Here is a 16,312-nt window from a genome sequence, read left to right as displayed (position 1 = left end):
GCTTTTAAACTTCTCCATAACCCCATACTTCGTTTCTCTGACCTCATCATCTACCCCTCTTCCTTTTTCTCACTTTCCCCAAGTCACATTTGCCTTCTTGCTACTCTCTGAATATGAACATTGTTAGGCATGCTCCTGCCTTAGGATTCTTTCACTTGCCATTCCTTCTGCCTGGAATGCTCTTTTCCCAGATGGCCGTATTTCCTACACCATTTTGATCCAGTCTCTGTTCAAGGGTCATCTTCTAAGAGAGACTCTGGCAGATAATTTTATTGTAAAAGCATCCAATCACTCTCTAACCCCATTACGCTGATTCATTTTTCTTCATAGTGTTTATCATCAACGGGAAATTATATATTTATTTGTTGGTCTTTATTATATCTAACTAAAATATAAGTTTATGGGGGTGCCTGGCTGGCCCAGTTGGTAATGTGTCTGACTCTTGATCTCAGGGTCATGAATTCAAGCCCTATGTTGGGTGTGGAGCCTACTTAAAATTTTATATATATATATATATATATATATAATTATATATAAATATATATAATTATATAATATACAATTATAACATATATTATGTATACATATACATATATATACATATATATACACATATATTATATATATGTATATATATATATGTTTATGAATACAGGTCCACTACAGTTTTGCTCACAGACATATCCCCAGTACCTAAAATTCTACCTGGCATATAAGAGGTGCTCAATGACTATTAGGCCAATGAATGAAATAAGTTTTCTTTTTACCTTATAGTAGAGTTCACAGATTCAAATACCTTCAGTGGCACTTCAAATACAGTAATTCATTTCACTCATTCATTCATTCTAGTATTTGTTGAGTCAGACACTGGGGCTATAATGATGAAAAATAGAGCAATTCATGGTTTCATGGAGTTTGATCAGTTTCCAACTTTCTTTTTCCCAGTTTTCCACCCCTGCCACCACTCCTATTGAAATGCGTTCCTTCTGTGTTTTATATCTTAATAAAATGTTATTGCTCACTGTATAGTCAGCCAAGCTAAAAACTAAGGGGTAGTTTTGACTCCTTTTTTCCTATACCCCCAAACCCAATCACTTATCATGTTTAGTCAATTCTACCTAGTAGTATCTCTACTTTATCATTTCTGTTCCATTTCTACAGTCAAATAAATTTCACTTTCTCCAGCCTGACCACCACTACCTTCTTAGGCCCTCATCATCTTTAACTTAAAAAGAATTTTGGGTGGTGGCGCCTGGGTGGCTAAGTCGGTTAAGTGTCCGACTTCGGCTCGGGTCACGATCTCACGTCTGTGAGTTTGAGCCCCACGTCGGGCTCTGTGTTGAGAGCTCAGAGCCTGGAGCCTGCTTCAGATTCTGTGTCTCCCTCTCTCTCTCTGCTCCTCCCCCACTCATGCTTGTTCTCTCAAAAATAAATAAACATTAAAAACAATTAAAAACAATTAAAAACAAAACAAACAAACAAACAAAAAAACCACACCAATTTTGGGTGCCTGGGTTGCTCAGTCAGTTGAGCATCTGACTCTTGATTTTGACTCAGGTCACGATCCCAAGGTTGTGGGCTCCAGCCCCGTGCTGGGCTCCACGCTGAGTGTTGAGCCCGTTTAAAATACTCTCTCTCCCTCTTTTTCTCTGCCCTTCTGCCCCCCCGCCCCCCGCCGCTGTCTAAAATTTAAAAAAAAATTTTTTTTAACTAATTCAATGAATTTTCCTGCCTTCTTACCTGCCCCCTTCCCCTGCAATCTATTTTCTACATTGTAGCCAGAGTGCTGTTTCTCAAGTGCAAATATGACTACATTACTCCTCTGCCTAAAATCCTTCGATGGCTCTCCATTGGCCACAGGACACCCAGCTCACATAGGACTTTCTTCGAGATCTTTCCCAGACCTCCCTCTGCTCCTGTAAATACTCCATTTAGACCACTGGCATAATATGGTCAGACCGCATTAGAGAGAATAGAATGTCTAGAAGATAAGCTGTCTCTTCACTGGTGTGTTAGCTCTAGATACTAGGTGATTTCAAATATATCTCCCCTGCCGAAACTGCTCTTGTCCTTTCCTGAACTCCCGCTATGTTTCATCTATCTCTTGCCTTAGGCACCTTTTGTTACAGTTAGTTCTGTACTGCTATCACCACCACTAGGTGATAGGCTCCTGGAGGGCAGGACTCTCGCCTTAGTCAACTCTCCAATCTATGCCACACTGGGCCTGTTGGCTTGCACTCAATTGCGAGGCAGTGTGTGCTGAATGAATGAATATTATATACAGACATTTTTACTTACATTGTATTTCGATCACACCCTTTCCCTTTGATGATATGGCTTCATCTTTGAAAAGATGTTATTATAATATTTGTCCACTGGCCTTTCTGCTAAAGAACTGCTTATTACTCCCTACTCTTCTAAATTTGGTAACAAAATGATCAAAAAAGCATTTAGTAAATTTCTCGCAGAACGCCATATTCTTTTATTATGTGAGGGACTTGATTTGTTGTGTTTAAACTAAGGCAATATGTGTTTGATCCCTAATTCACTGGTTTTTTTTTTCTGTTTCTCTTTATCAAAACTCATCTTTTATGACGGACTTCACTGTTGGTTGAACTAGCTCAGGAGTTGGTTGACCTCAGTCGGTTAAGGGAGACAAAAAATGGTACTATTATCAAGTATTTATGTCAAAAATAAATGAAAAATAAGCCAAGGCTTTGAATTGGTATTTTGAGATTTGAAAATATTTATTTATTTGCTTTTCAATGGAATTGTTTTTGATAAAATCACTACCGAAATAGTCTGATTTCTTAAAGCTGCCAATATGAAGGGATGTGTCGAAGCCACATAGAAACAGTTAAATGCAGTTTCTCCTGGTGAAAGTCCTAGTTCAATGATGTGCAATTCTGACTATCTGCCCAACAATTCTCAGACACAAATTATGATTCTATTTTGCTCCTCATTTTTGGCTCTGTTTGTAACTCCACAAGTGTCTTGGGTAAGTCCTATGAGTCATAGATGTTGAGTGAGCTGAATCAGAGATACTGGCTATGGCTGATCATTATAGAATGCACACTTTGACCTCTTAAATTATGCCAAGTGACAAGGCTCTTTTTGACACATGAAATGATCTGGTCTTTTCAATATTTAATTTATTACTAATGAGGGACTGCAATTGCTATGAATTAAGTAGACCGCATTCATCATAAGATCTGGCACATTTCTACTTCCATTTAAAAAAGAATATCTGAAAGAAAAAAAAAATGGAGAAAATTAGATGCATGAAAATGCATTGTCTAATCAAGAACCATGATCATTACCAGCTGTCAAAGGATATCTTAAAATATCTAATGAACTAAATTAAGCTACAAAGACATGTCATACTTTTTTATAGAGATTTACCTGGATTTGACCCTCTGATCTCACTCCAGTGCAGCGTGAACCAAGGAAACGAGGGAGGAACAGGACATAATGGAAGAAAGAGCACCGATCGGGCAGGCAAGACACTCAGCTTGGCCACTTATTTGCTGCCTGACTGGGCAAGTCCCTCTCTCACCTGCCTATTTTCTATCTAGAAAATGTCTATTTTCTCACCTGTAGAACGAGATGATTGGACTAGATTGAGAGTTTCTGACTGCCTCATAGTCCCTATTTCATATCCATAAAATTTATATCAGCTCAAGTCAGTCCAGTCCAATAATCTTGAGGGACAGCCACAGCAGCATATGATAATCTTGTAAAGTATAATACAATATGGACATAATACAAGGCTTTAGAATCAGACAGACAAAAGGCACCTGGGTGGCTCAGTCGGTTGAGCACCCGACTTCAGCTCAGGTCATGATCTCACACCCCGTGAGTTCGAGCCCCACGTCGGGCTCTGTGCCTGGAGCCTGCTTCGGATTCTGTGTCTCCCTCTCTCTCTGCCCCTCCTTCGCTCATGCTCTCTCTCTCTCTCTCTCTCTCAAAAATAAACATTAAAAAAATGAGAATCAGACAGACAAGAATTTGACTCTCAACTTCATGTCTATATGACCTTAAATAAACCTATTTGCCTTTCTGAGCTTTCGTTTTCTATCCGTAAAATGGTGCTGATGACACTACATATGATTTCATGATTGTTGTGAAAATCAACTGAGGTGATGGGTATCTTGAATTATGATATTTGTTGTCTCGGACAATGTTTGGGAATATGAAGATGAATCTTACTCTGCTTCCCCTTAAAGTGATTACAGGTTGGGGAAAACAGCAAGTAAACAATGAACTTCGCCGAAATGCAGTCTGTAAACATGCCACAAGGGAAATAAAAACCAAGTGGTTTGGGAAACACAGAGACCGAGAGAGCAATTTCAACTTGGAGAATCAGAAAAGACACTCGTATCCCTTCAATGATCATTTACTGAGCACCCACTTTGTGCTCTGCGCGAGGGTAAAGAGATGGATAAGAACATACACCTGCATTTCACGGGTTCACAAAACCAGCGATGGTTAAACATTCTTTGCTTCACAGACTCCCTTTAAGAAGCCTATCGAAGTGAGGATTCTATCCCCCAAAGTATGGGCACATAATTTTGCATTTAAGTTCAGAGGGTCAAGAGCCCTTCGGAAGTTCATTCTTATACTCCTCGGGTCTATGGACTCCAGACTGAGAATTCCTCATTCAGTTGGAGGGTTTATAAATGAGGTGGCAAAAAAATCTGTATGTATAAAAGAGGGGGCGTTTGAGGCGAGTTCTGAAGAATGGCTAGAATTTCAAGTGGCGTGAAAGAACAGTCTTCTCCTTGGTCTTTGAACCTGTCCTCTCCAACCCCATACTTTACCGATAACTCACTTCTGCACGTATGTTGGCTCAGGACAAAGTACCTAGTTTCTGCTTCGCTGCCTTTCTTGACACTCGTCGCCTGTGTGTTCGCTGATGCCTGGATGTTTGGCTGACCCCTGAATCCAAGGTGCATTTCAAAGCCCTCGGGCTTCTGGGCTAGGCTAGTCTGCTAGGCACTACGTCCCCTTACGTGGTCTCCGCTTTTCTCTGCTGCTAATAATGTCTTTGTTCTCCTATCCTGCTTCCTGTTATGTCTCTCGGATCCGCTGTCAGTAAAAGGCCCAAAGGAATGAGTGAACATGTGGTGAAGAGGCATTTGTGGGCGGAGCGTCTTCCTCAGATCCAATACTTACTCTAGAAAAGCCAGCCTGGCCTATCACTTCTGCTTTTTCACTGCCCCCCATGCGTGCTGTCCTTTGACTTCACGTCTCATATCCATACGTGACTATATTTCACAGAGTAGAATAACCACGATAACGAGTGACTCCAAAATGTCCAGTGGGTTAACCCAATAAAGGCTGCTTCTTGTGCAGTTTTCAGTCCGGTGCAGGTAGACAAAGAGGAGGCTCAGCTCCAAGCAGTCTTTCAAGTCCAAGGCTGAGCATGTTCCACGCATGGCTCTCAAGATCGCTCTGAGAACTGACATCTAGATGGCAAAAGGAAGAAGGTAGTGGTCGTGGTGAGGAGTCTGGGGCAAAGTAACATATGTCACCTTCCACTGGCCGAAACACAGCTACAGGGCCCCACTAACTGCAGCCAGGAGGCTAGGAAAAGCAGTGATTTTGCCCAGAGCCCCAGAGCTGGTAAATGGCAGAATCTACAGTCAAACCCAGGCCATGTGCCCCAGTACCCGAACTCTTTTCTTTTTATACATGACCTGGAGGTCATCTAAATATATAACCCCTGAGTGTCAGGGGAAGAATCCTTAGGGCAAATTATAAAAAGTGAGATCCGGGGCCAATTTACATCTGAAACATATGAAGGAGCTCATTAGAATGCAGATTCCCGGGTCCCAACCTGCACCTACTCCTGATTCAGCATCCAGAGGGTGAGTCAAGGAATTTGCGGATAATTCTGTACAGGATATAGTTTGAGAACTCTGTGCCTTAGGACTTCATTTGATTTTCACCTATCCGCTTCAAAAGAAAACAAAGGCCCTTAGAGAAAGCTGCCTTTTCACGTGTTTATAATCTGGTCTCTGTTGGAAGACCTCCAAACCTGGCACTGGTGATGAAAGAGTCAGTTGTATTTTAATGTTTAAGGACAAATGGATTTCTTTCTAAAAATAGGCAAGTGGGGGTAGGGGTGGGAAAGGGTCTATAGCACCATTATCATTCAGATGGAGAAGTGCTTAATAAAAGTCTGGCTATCTCTATTGGCAAAGTGACTAAAGGCCCGAAGCAAATTCTATGTTAATCCAAGTAAAAATAATCTTACTTTCTCTTGAATTTAGAGCTTTATGTGCAATTCTGAGATAATGCCTTAAATTGAAGATAATTTTAGAATCAATTTAGGGGATAGGTTCTTTCCCCTGTCAAGTTGCCCAAATATTGAATATAGATTTCATTGCACATCTGGCATAAATACTGCATGGTCTATGACATCAGGGGCATAAATATTTCATAATTAAGAAACAGATATAGCGATCAGTCATCCAGTTTAATAAGCTTCTGAATTCATACCTTTGCATTCTACCCCCAAAATGTGAGAATGCTGATAAGCCTCTTAATTATATTTTATAATATTTCACTTTAATGTAAAAATTATACATATTTCACTTTCATGTAGAAATCACTATTAATTTAAGGAATGTTAAGTAAGCTACCTAAAAGCCTTGTAAAGTGCTATTTAGATAGTCAAAATGTTTGCTTTTCTCCCTTCAAGGTGGTTTTAGACACTAATTGTATAAATTTCAACTTTAGGCTTAAAATATCCTTGTAGTAACTATAATTTAGTGTGAATTATTTATACCCTTTAGAAGAATCATGCAGAGAGAAATGCTGAATCATAAAATGGTAGATATTATTTATGGCAGCGGCAATCATTGCCAAATTCCCTCGAATGGCCCTATCTTCTGCCTTAGTAGATATAGGTGGGTTGTTGGTACAATTATGGCCACGCTGGGGGTGAGGAGAGCCCATCCTTCGCTCCTTCTGAAGGAAGTAGATGATTGAGTATCCTGATGTTCAGGGAACAGAGGCCAGAGTTTATTTCGTTTGCGGGATGAATGCGAAAACCCCAGTTTTCTGCCTGCCCCTACCTCTCACAGATAAAGCCTTGGTATTTCCACCTGGGCTTTAGGAGGCTGGTGGTTACGAAGGAGGTCGGTGGATGGCCTTCATTATTTCAGAGCCAGCGTTTGAGGCTAGCAGTTCACATCAAGGTCCACTCTTGCGACGTTACGCCTGAGTACGTTGATATTTCAGTAAACTCTGTATCTGAGTTCCATTCAGGTCTAGTTTATTTTAATCTTACGTGAAGTTGGAGGGGGCACTATTTGGGAACTCTAGTAGTGTAATGTAACGGCCAAGAGCAATTGTTTTCGAATTAGATAGGCTTGGGTTCCAATCAAGACTCTGTCATTTATTGGCAGGGTGACCTTGAGTAACTAAATCTGCCTGAGCCTCAGTTTCTCCGTGTAAATATAGATAATGATAGAATCATAGTATCTATCCCATAAGGCTGTCGGTGAGATTTTTAAAAAACCCATCCATCCATTCACCCACCCACCCATCCATCCATCCACATCCATGTGTAACATAGTACTTGGCACATCATAAACACTTAAAAATGGCCTTCGGAGTCAGGGAAATGGATAAGATTACACAGGTCAAGTGTAATTGAGGAGCACTGAGTCTGAGTCAGAGTCTCAGGGCCATCATTCACTAGCTCTGTGACCTCTGGCAAGAGGCCCTGTTGGAGATACCAGCTGCAAGGCGTTTCTCGGGTGTGATGACTTGGGTGGGAGCTTTTTCAACGGAGGGGCAGGTATAGGAGAGAGAATAAGTGGATGGGCAGTGAGGAAGGTGCCAACAAGCATAACAGCCACTGCTGTTCCTACCTCCACCACTACCACCACCAACACGAATGCGATGTTACTATGAGCCAGGCTCGGTTAAGCACTCCTCAGGGACCATCTCATTTACACGATTACCGTCTCCATCTTACAGACGAGAACGGTGAGGCTCGACCGGCTTAAGGAACATGGGCAGGGTTACGGAGGTAGGTGGCATGCTGGAATGCAAGCCCAATTTCTTTTCATACCCCCATGCTGGCATAATGAAATGCCAGAAAGCTCTAAGGCATTTATTTAACAGCGTCTGCAGATGAGGAGATTCTGCGCGCTGAGTTTTCCTAGCACCAGGGCTCTGAAGAGAAAACAGATAATAAAGCAACCTTCTCTAGCCGTATTTCAAGTCTGGGACTTTGAACCCAGGGCAGCACACGTTTGCTGGGGTGACTAAGACTTTTTAGGTTTCCCCTAATGATGCAACCAGAAGGCAGGGCCGCTTTAGTTGTGTGCCCCTGACTGACATTCTTGGAGCAATGTCAAACATTTAGCTGGAATCACAGAAAACACCCAGCAAAAGAAAACTCGCAGTGAAGATTTTTGCAAATGCGGCGTAGGTCAGAGCTATGATTTACCCGTGTGTTTTGGCATGTTCTCTTACATCTTGAATAGGGATGGATCTTTCCATTTGAACTTCCTCACGCAGCTCCTGTTGGGTTGGCTTTATGGTCAGTCACCTTCTCTGTTGGGTCCCCAGTCACAGCCCAGCTGGTCACAGAGGCCAGTGAGGCTGTAATTACAATGACCAGGAGAAGGTCCGTGGGAAGCCGCAGGAGAGGGCAGAGGAGCTGTTGGGGACTGGGTCTAGCATCCATCCTACTTCAGTAGCACATTACCAGGCCACACGCTAGACCATATCCTAGACCTCAGCATCACGCAAAAGGCGACTGACTCGAAATCACAAATTCAAACTCTCTTCTCTGCTTGGGAAGCAGAGAAAGCAGAGACCAAAACCAGACCGACCACAGCCGTACCGCTTCTGAGTTGTGTGACCTCGCACGCATGATTTAACCACTGAGTGCCTCAGTCTCCTCTTATATAAAAGATGGAAAGTGGGGCGCCTGGGTGGCTCAGTCGGTTAAGCGTCCGACTTCGGCTCAGGTCACGATCTCTCGGTCCGTGAGTTCGAGCCCCGCGTCGGGCTCTGGGCTGATGGCTCGGAGCCTGGAGCCTGTTTCAGATTCTGTGTCTCCCTCTCTCTCTGACCCTCCCCTGTTCATTCTCTGTCTCTCCCTGTCTCAAAAATAAATAAACGTTTAAAAAAAAAAAGATGGAAAGTGATAGAATATGCCTCTTAGGATTCTTTTGAATTGATTACTTCCAATGATGGCTGGCCCATAGTAAGTGTTAGCTCTTGCTACTATGTTTCTTCTTTCTCCTTCAACACTTGCTTTTTTTTTTTAATTTTTTTTTTTAATGTTTATTTATTTCTGAGGCAGAGAGAGACAGAGCATGAGTGGGGGGAGGGTCAGAGAGACAGGGAGACACAGAATCAGAAGCAGGCTCCAGGCTCTGAGCTGGCAGCACAGAGCCCGACGCGGGGCTAGAACTCACAAACCGTGAGATCATGACCTGAGCCGAAGTCGGTCGCTCAACCGACTGAGCCACCCAGGCGCCCAACACTTGCTTTTTAAAACCTGTTTGATGTCTCCCAATTCTAGACTCTTCCATTTTCTCCCAAACCATCAGTTTTCTTTGGTTTTCACCCCCTCTTCTATTTTAATCCAGATGCTACATGTATCTCCTCAATTAGTTATGGGCCAACCCTCCAACTCCTTTGATTCTTTGCTGTCCTGTGTATCTGGAAAAACCATAACTCTGCATCAGTCCAGCTGTCTTTAATGCGCTGGCCTCCTGCTCTGACCTCTCCCTACCCCAATCACAGTTGAAGAGGTCCTCTTCCTTCAAGGGGATGAGGCAAATCCCGTTTCTTACTCCTCTTCAGGTCAATGATCCAATCTCCTCTATCTTCAATCTGTTCTGCTGGCTTCCTTGTTCCTTCTCACCAGCATTTAAACATGCTCAGTTTCTCCCACTCTAGAACAAAATGCAAAACAAAAACCAACCAAAAAAACGCGTGCTCCCACCATCCTGTATCTCCACTGAGCTACCAACACAGAACAACAATGCTTCTCGGTTCCAGGTTTCTAGAACTTAGAATAGTTTGCACAATGTTGTCAATTGTGTCATTGGCATTAGCTCCTCAGTGAACTGTGGTCTGTATTTTGCCTCTCCCTCACCATTGACACTGCCCTAGCCAAGTCATTTGTGTCTTATGGTGGCAGTAGTCGAGGCTAGAAAGACACAGAGAAAAGTTTTGTCTCCTCTACAGGGCATAGAATAATACCTGACACAGAATAGATCTCAGTAAATTCTTCTGGGAGGAAGGAAGGAAGATGTACAAAGAATTAGGCTCACGATGACAAAAGAGTTACTGGCAATATTTCTGTCTTGAGCCCAAGCTGGTACAAGTTCACGTGGAATTGAGTAAGAGAAACCTTTCTTGGAAAGAATGGAGAGACGTGGGCTGACATTGATTAAGTAGCAACAAATGGTGTCAGTTGACTTTTCAATTTTATTTTCACTAAATATTCATGAGTATATTGCTAATTCATTTCAGAAACAAAAGTATAGAGTGAGTTGCGGAGTGTTAAAAAGAGTCAAAGGCCCACGATGGAGCCGCTTTTGCTAAGCCCCACCAAGACTTACTACCTAACTTAATTGCAACATTAGCCTCTCCCGGGAGTGGAAATTCAAACCAATCCGTCTGAAATTTCCTGATCAGCACTAATGAGGTAATCTGCAGGTAAGACCCCCACGTCCTTCCCCCTAAGGGAAGGTGACCTTGCCTGAAAACCCTTTCTCTTCTTTTGCCGATAATCTCCTCATCCCAGCCTGTATCTGGCTATAAAATCCTTCCATTTGGTGCAGCTCTATGGAACTCCTTTCCGCTTGCTAGATGGGATACTGCCCGATTCGTGAGTCGTTGAGTAAAACCAATTCGATCGTCAGATGTACTCAGTTGAATTTTGTTTTCTAACACAAGTTTAATGCATTAAGGTACTAGCCCAGGAAAGTCTGTGAGCCACAGCTTGAGAAACACTCCTCGAGAGTTCCAAAACGCACGCCCACCCGTTTTCCCCATTGTTCCTATCATTTGGATCCTAGCTCCACCCCAGATTTGTCCGCATCCTTTCGATTTACGGATGTTCACGGCAGCTTTTGATTTTGAGTTGAGGAGGGAGGCATTGTCCTTGAGGTCTGGGATGGAAGGAGTGCAGAGGATCAAAGGTAGTTTCCCATCAATGCAATGGGTACGTTGGCTCTGATCCCCTGGGCGGGCACCGTGCTCAGCCGCTTGGAGCCCCGCTGCCGGTAGCTCGCAGTTGCTTCTTCTCATTGGGAATTGCCTGGGTTACACCCGCTCCTGGGGGCTGGCCAACTGGCTCATTCAGGGATACAACGGCTGGGCAGCCTTGCTTGAATTGGGACGACTCTGGAGCCCTCACAGAATCCCCTGAGGCCCCGTCTGCAACCACATCGCAGGTGGGCCTCTTCCACTGCTCAGCTCTACGCTCCTAACCGCCTCACAGGCCCATCGTCCGTCAAAGACAAAACGTAGGGCTCCCGCGCAGGCGTGGAGGCGCGCGGAGGTGGGGGAGGGGCAGCGCGGAGGTGGGGGAGGGGCAGCACCGCGGTGCGCAGGCGCGCAGCCGAGGGCCTGAGAGATTTTGAAAACCAGGCCTAGTCTCTTCCTGTCTCGAGGTGGGCGACGGGAAGGCCTCGACCGACGCCCGCTCCTCCGGCTCTGGCCCTTGCGGGGGACTCCCGTCCGATGCCCAGGAGACTTCGGAGGTTGCAGTCCAGGGCCCGGAGACTGCTTCTGGGCTGACGGCGGAAGGCAGGGGCCTCGCACGCTCTCAGACTCTTCCGGAAATATTTGAAACAGCCCCCGCGGTCAAGGAGACGCCCCCGGACGTGAAGCGCTCGCGAGCCAACTCCACCTTCGGAGGAGCGCTCGGCCGGGGCACGGCGCCCCGACCCCCAAGGGAAAGTAGAAAGGTTTGAGGCTGCCGCGCACTTCCTGGCCAACGCCGTCCTTTTCTGTAACGGGGCCGGAGCCGACGGCACGACTGTGAGCGGCCGACTGCGTAGACCCGTCCCGTAGCAGAGCCCGCGGCGGCGTGGGCCTCGCGCTCTCTCCAGTTCAAGCTGAGACGTGGCCTGCTGCAGGTGGGCTTTGGGCCTGGAGCCCCGCAACGAGACCTACAAGTTGAACTTGAAGAGGGCGGAGCTCGGGCTTCGAGAGAGAGTCCCACCGCAGGCGCCGGCGGCTTTGAACCCCCAGCCCGCTGCACAACCCGAGCTTCCTGAGCGTGGCACCAAACCTCACGAAGTTCAACAGCTGTAAGTGACAACCATTCTCCTTTGAGTCTTCTTGTGGTTAAATTTCTTCTTCTTCTTTATTTATTTTTTTTATTGCGGTGAGATGTAGGTAACACAAAAACTTAACCATTTTAACAATTTTAAGGTTTACAACTCAGTGGCGTTACGTACCTTCACAAAGTTGTGCCACCATCCCCACCATCTAATTCCAGAATGTTCCAACACACCGAAAAGAAGACCTATCCCCATTATAGTCACTTTTCAGCCCCCTCCCCAGCTCCTGGCAACCACTAACCCCCCTTCCTGTCTGCCAATTTGCTTGTTCTGGACCTAAGACATAAATGAAATCACGCTAAAAAAAAATGTACGGGGCAGTTAGGAGATGCTTTTATTGCAATAGGTAGAATATTCGTTAATGGCTATTGCAATAGGTAGAATATTCGTTAATGAGAAACATCTCAAGAAAACGAAAGGGCTGATGTTTTATAAAGGCCAAAGACAAGGGAGTCATTTGCCTTATATAAGAGTATTATAAAGGCCCAGGGGAAGGATAGAGATTGTTTTATCTGGGTGTATGCAGGTAGGCCAGGGGGAGGTGATCCTTTGTGGTTAGCCATTTCCACAGCAAAGAAGAGTGGTGGTTGTGTTCCTAACTGCCACTGCCTTTTGGGAACCCAGGGCTCAGGTAAAGTTCCTTCCACATTGGCACTTTCAAGAGCTTTCCCCAGTCAGCCTCCTGTAAGCCACTCTCCATCTCACAATCTGTTTCCAGAGAACCACTCAAAGACGATGTGTCATCTAGCCCTTTGGATGGGTTTGAGCCCCTCTGGTTAAAAGCTCGCGCACCAGAAATCTATAGAATTGTGTTTTTATGAGATAACGAGATTCTGGGCGAGCAAGCGGTGAGACTCCAGCCAAAGTCCTCAAAACTCTTTGTGTGCATTGAGACAGGCTGCAAGTTGAGCTGCTCCAGGGTCATGTTGAGACCCTGAACTCAAGTTCTTGGAGGCTTTTCTTGCAGCTGTGCCGTAATGGGAACTTGGGAAAGCATCTGCGTATGGCTGCCTTGGTGTGGACCTTGGGCCTTGCAAGATGGACAGTGATAATGGGGAAGGCTTTCCCCCTGGCTTGGAGGGCAGCAACCTGGGAGAGATGAGGAAGTACAGAGCCGACCCTGCGTGATGCCTGCCATTGTAGGTCTCTTGAGGGGCCTTGGAAAGGAACCCACGATATCCAGACAGAACATTTTTGAAATCGAGGTTGGATTTCCAGCAACCAGGTTGGTGGAGGCTTGAGCTCCATGCCTGGCTCATGAAAAATAAAAATAACATTTCAGGCTGGTGAGGTCTGGGATATCTGTGTTACCTTAAGGTATCTTTAAGTCAGGCTCATTAAAATGAGAGTGTCGTTTCTTGGCAAGTTGGGTCCAAAACAAGATCACAGATCAGAAACTTCTTTGTAAACTACACGATACTTAAATAACGTAAGATTGAAAAACAGGTATTGTCCCTGTAAAAGGCTACTGGTAGGTCACCCTTGTGGTAACGTCTTTTGGTTTGGGGGTCTGGCAGATGTGGGTGATTCTGGATTTAATCAGTGGGGGAGCCAGCGAGAAGAGAGTGATTTGTAAGAACTTCAGCCTTCCAGATGTGATGGTTCAACAGCTGTGTACTTCACAACCCACCCCAAAGGAACATACACCTAAGCATGAATAATGACAAATTGCATGGGATACAGCTTCAAGACAAGTACTCGAATCTTAAGAAACTTCTACAAACAATGCCAAAGAATTTAGAAAACAAACCCACTGGGTAAAAATAGTAGCTTTCTGGGCAAATTTCACTTCAAAACAAGTCAGTCCTTTAGTCAACTCCCACCCTCAGCTGGTTCACTTTTGTGTTCTGCCCGCCTGCCTCTCTCTCTCTCTCTCTCTCTCTCTCTCTCTCTCTCTCTCTCTCTCACACACACACACACACACACACACACACACACACACTCGTGCAGGAGATTCCAGTCCTATATAAAGCTTTCTCTGTCATCTTCTCAACTGACAATCTGTAACTTTTCTGAGCCTCAGCTTCCTCATCTTTAAGATGGGAAAAATAAGTATTTAATGAGATCTTGCACATATGGTGCTTACCAGTGGGTGGTCCATTGTCAGCATGCATCTCTGTGTACAAAACAGTGGAATGAAATTTGTATTGGTGTCATATCTGGTAATTTATGTCACCTATAATAAAACACTCGTTTTAGTTTTCCATATGCTTACAGGTACAGAGAGGGCAGTGTTTGTGTCTTTGTCTCCCCCACTCTTCCCCTTCTGAATCCAGGATCGTTTGATTGCAAGGAACAAGAAACAGAAACTTTGCCAAAGAGCTCAAGTGAAAGGGGGATTTATTAATAAGGGGAATCTCCTTGGAGCCCAATTTAGGGTGCATGTACTTCACCTGTATTAATTAACTTAATGCCCTAAAACAAGTAAATATTATTTCCGATTTGTAGATAAGGAAAGTGAGACCTAGAGAGAGAACATAACTTATCCTTTAAAAGTAATCATTTCCCTATTGTTGGACATTTGAATTGTTCTCCTATGTTTGCTTAAAAAAAAAAAAAAACTTTGGTAAATATTTCTGTGCATATTGGCTTTTTTTTGTTTTGAAATGATTTTGTGAGTATGAAACTCTGAGAATTTATATTACTTAGACAAAAGGTATGAGCTTTTCAGTGACTCATTATGTGCTGCCCTGGTTTTTATTTCATGAGGTATTTACATTCACCAAGAAATATGCAGTTATTTTGTAAAGGTAAAGATGTCTTTGGCTGCTAATTATTTGACAAATGTGTTGGACGATGAACATCAGAATTGAATCAACTATGGGCTCTTGTGTATTTATTTGCTCTTATGATACTGAGCATTTACAGAGTATGGGCCTCATCCTTTTTTGAAAAAATTTTTTTAATGTTTATTTTATTTTTGAAACAGTGTGAGCAGGGGAGGGGCAGAGAGAGAGGGAGACACAGAATCTGAAGCAGGCTCCAGGCTCTGAGCTGTCAGCACAGAGCCCGATGCGGGGCATGAACCCACAGACGGTGAGATCATGACCTGAGCCGAAGTCAGACGCTCAACTGACTGAGCCACCCAGGTACCCCAGGCCTCATCCTTGAGTGTCCAGAGCCATCAGACCCTCAGTCAGGCAGCTCTGATCTCTAGAATCCAGGATCTGCATCTTCAGTATGATGGATCCTCTTCTGAAGTCATTCCGCAGATAATTTTAGGAGAGGAATTTGAAAAAAATGGAATTTTCCACTTGCTTCCCCAGCCGGTTTTGATTAATTATAAGATAGAACTATTGGAAGGGTTATCAGGTGCTTGTATCTCCTTGGAATCCAGGGCACATAGGAACGGGAGCGCAGGAAGAGAATGATGGCGGTGATGACTGGCACAGAGCTGGTGGATGCCGGACTGGAAGGGAGAGGTGATTACATTTCTGTCATTTTGGTACCTTTGCTCTACCCTGTGATCAGAGTACAGATGTTCAGTGGGATTAATGAGTTCAAGTGAGAAGTCTTCAGTGAGAATATCCTAATTTTTTGCTCAACAAATACTTAGTACCTGCATTGTACCTATCTCTATCTCTGGTATGTATGTGTGTGTATATATATATATATGCGTATATTATACGCATGTGTATATATACACGTGTGCGTGTGCAGAGAGAATGTGCACACTGGCACACGGAACATGCCAGCAATGAACAAGGGAAATACGCTTTGAGTGTTTCTATCCTACACATTTGTTACAAGGAAATTAAGGCATAGAGCGGTTAGATGGCGTGCCCAAAGTCAGACTCCTAAAAAGTAGTAGATCCAGGATTTTAAACAGAACCCATCTGGCTCCACTTTTCCTCCTCAAGGATACTGCCTCCTAATGTCATGAGAAACAAATAAACCTAGATAGCTACGGGAGTTTGGAGGAGGAATTGATGGACCCTTTCCCGGGGGTCAGAGGCGATCTCGGTTGGCGGAGTGGGCTC

This window comes from Panthera tigris, chromosome X (assembly GCF_018350195.1).
Source record: "Panthera tigris isolate Pti1 chromosome X, P.tigris_Pti1_mat1.1, whole genome shotgun sequence".
NCBI lineage: Eukaryota > Metazoa > Chordata > Mammalia > Carnivora > Felidae > Panthera > Panthera tigris.
This window is presented reverse-complemented; position numbering follows the sequence as displayed.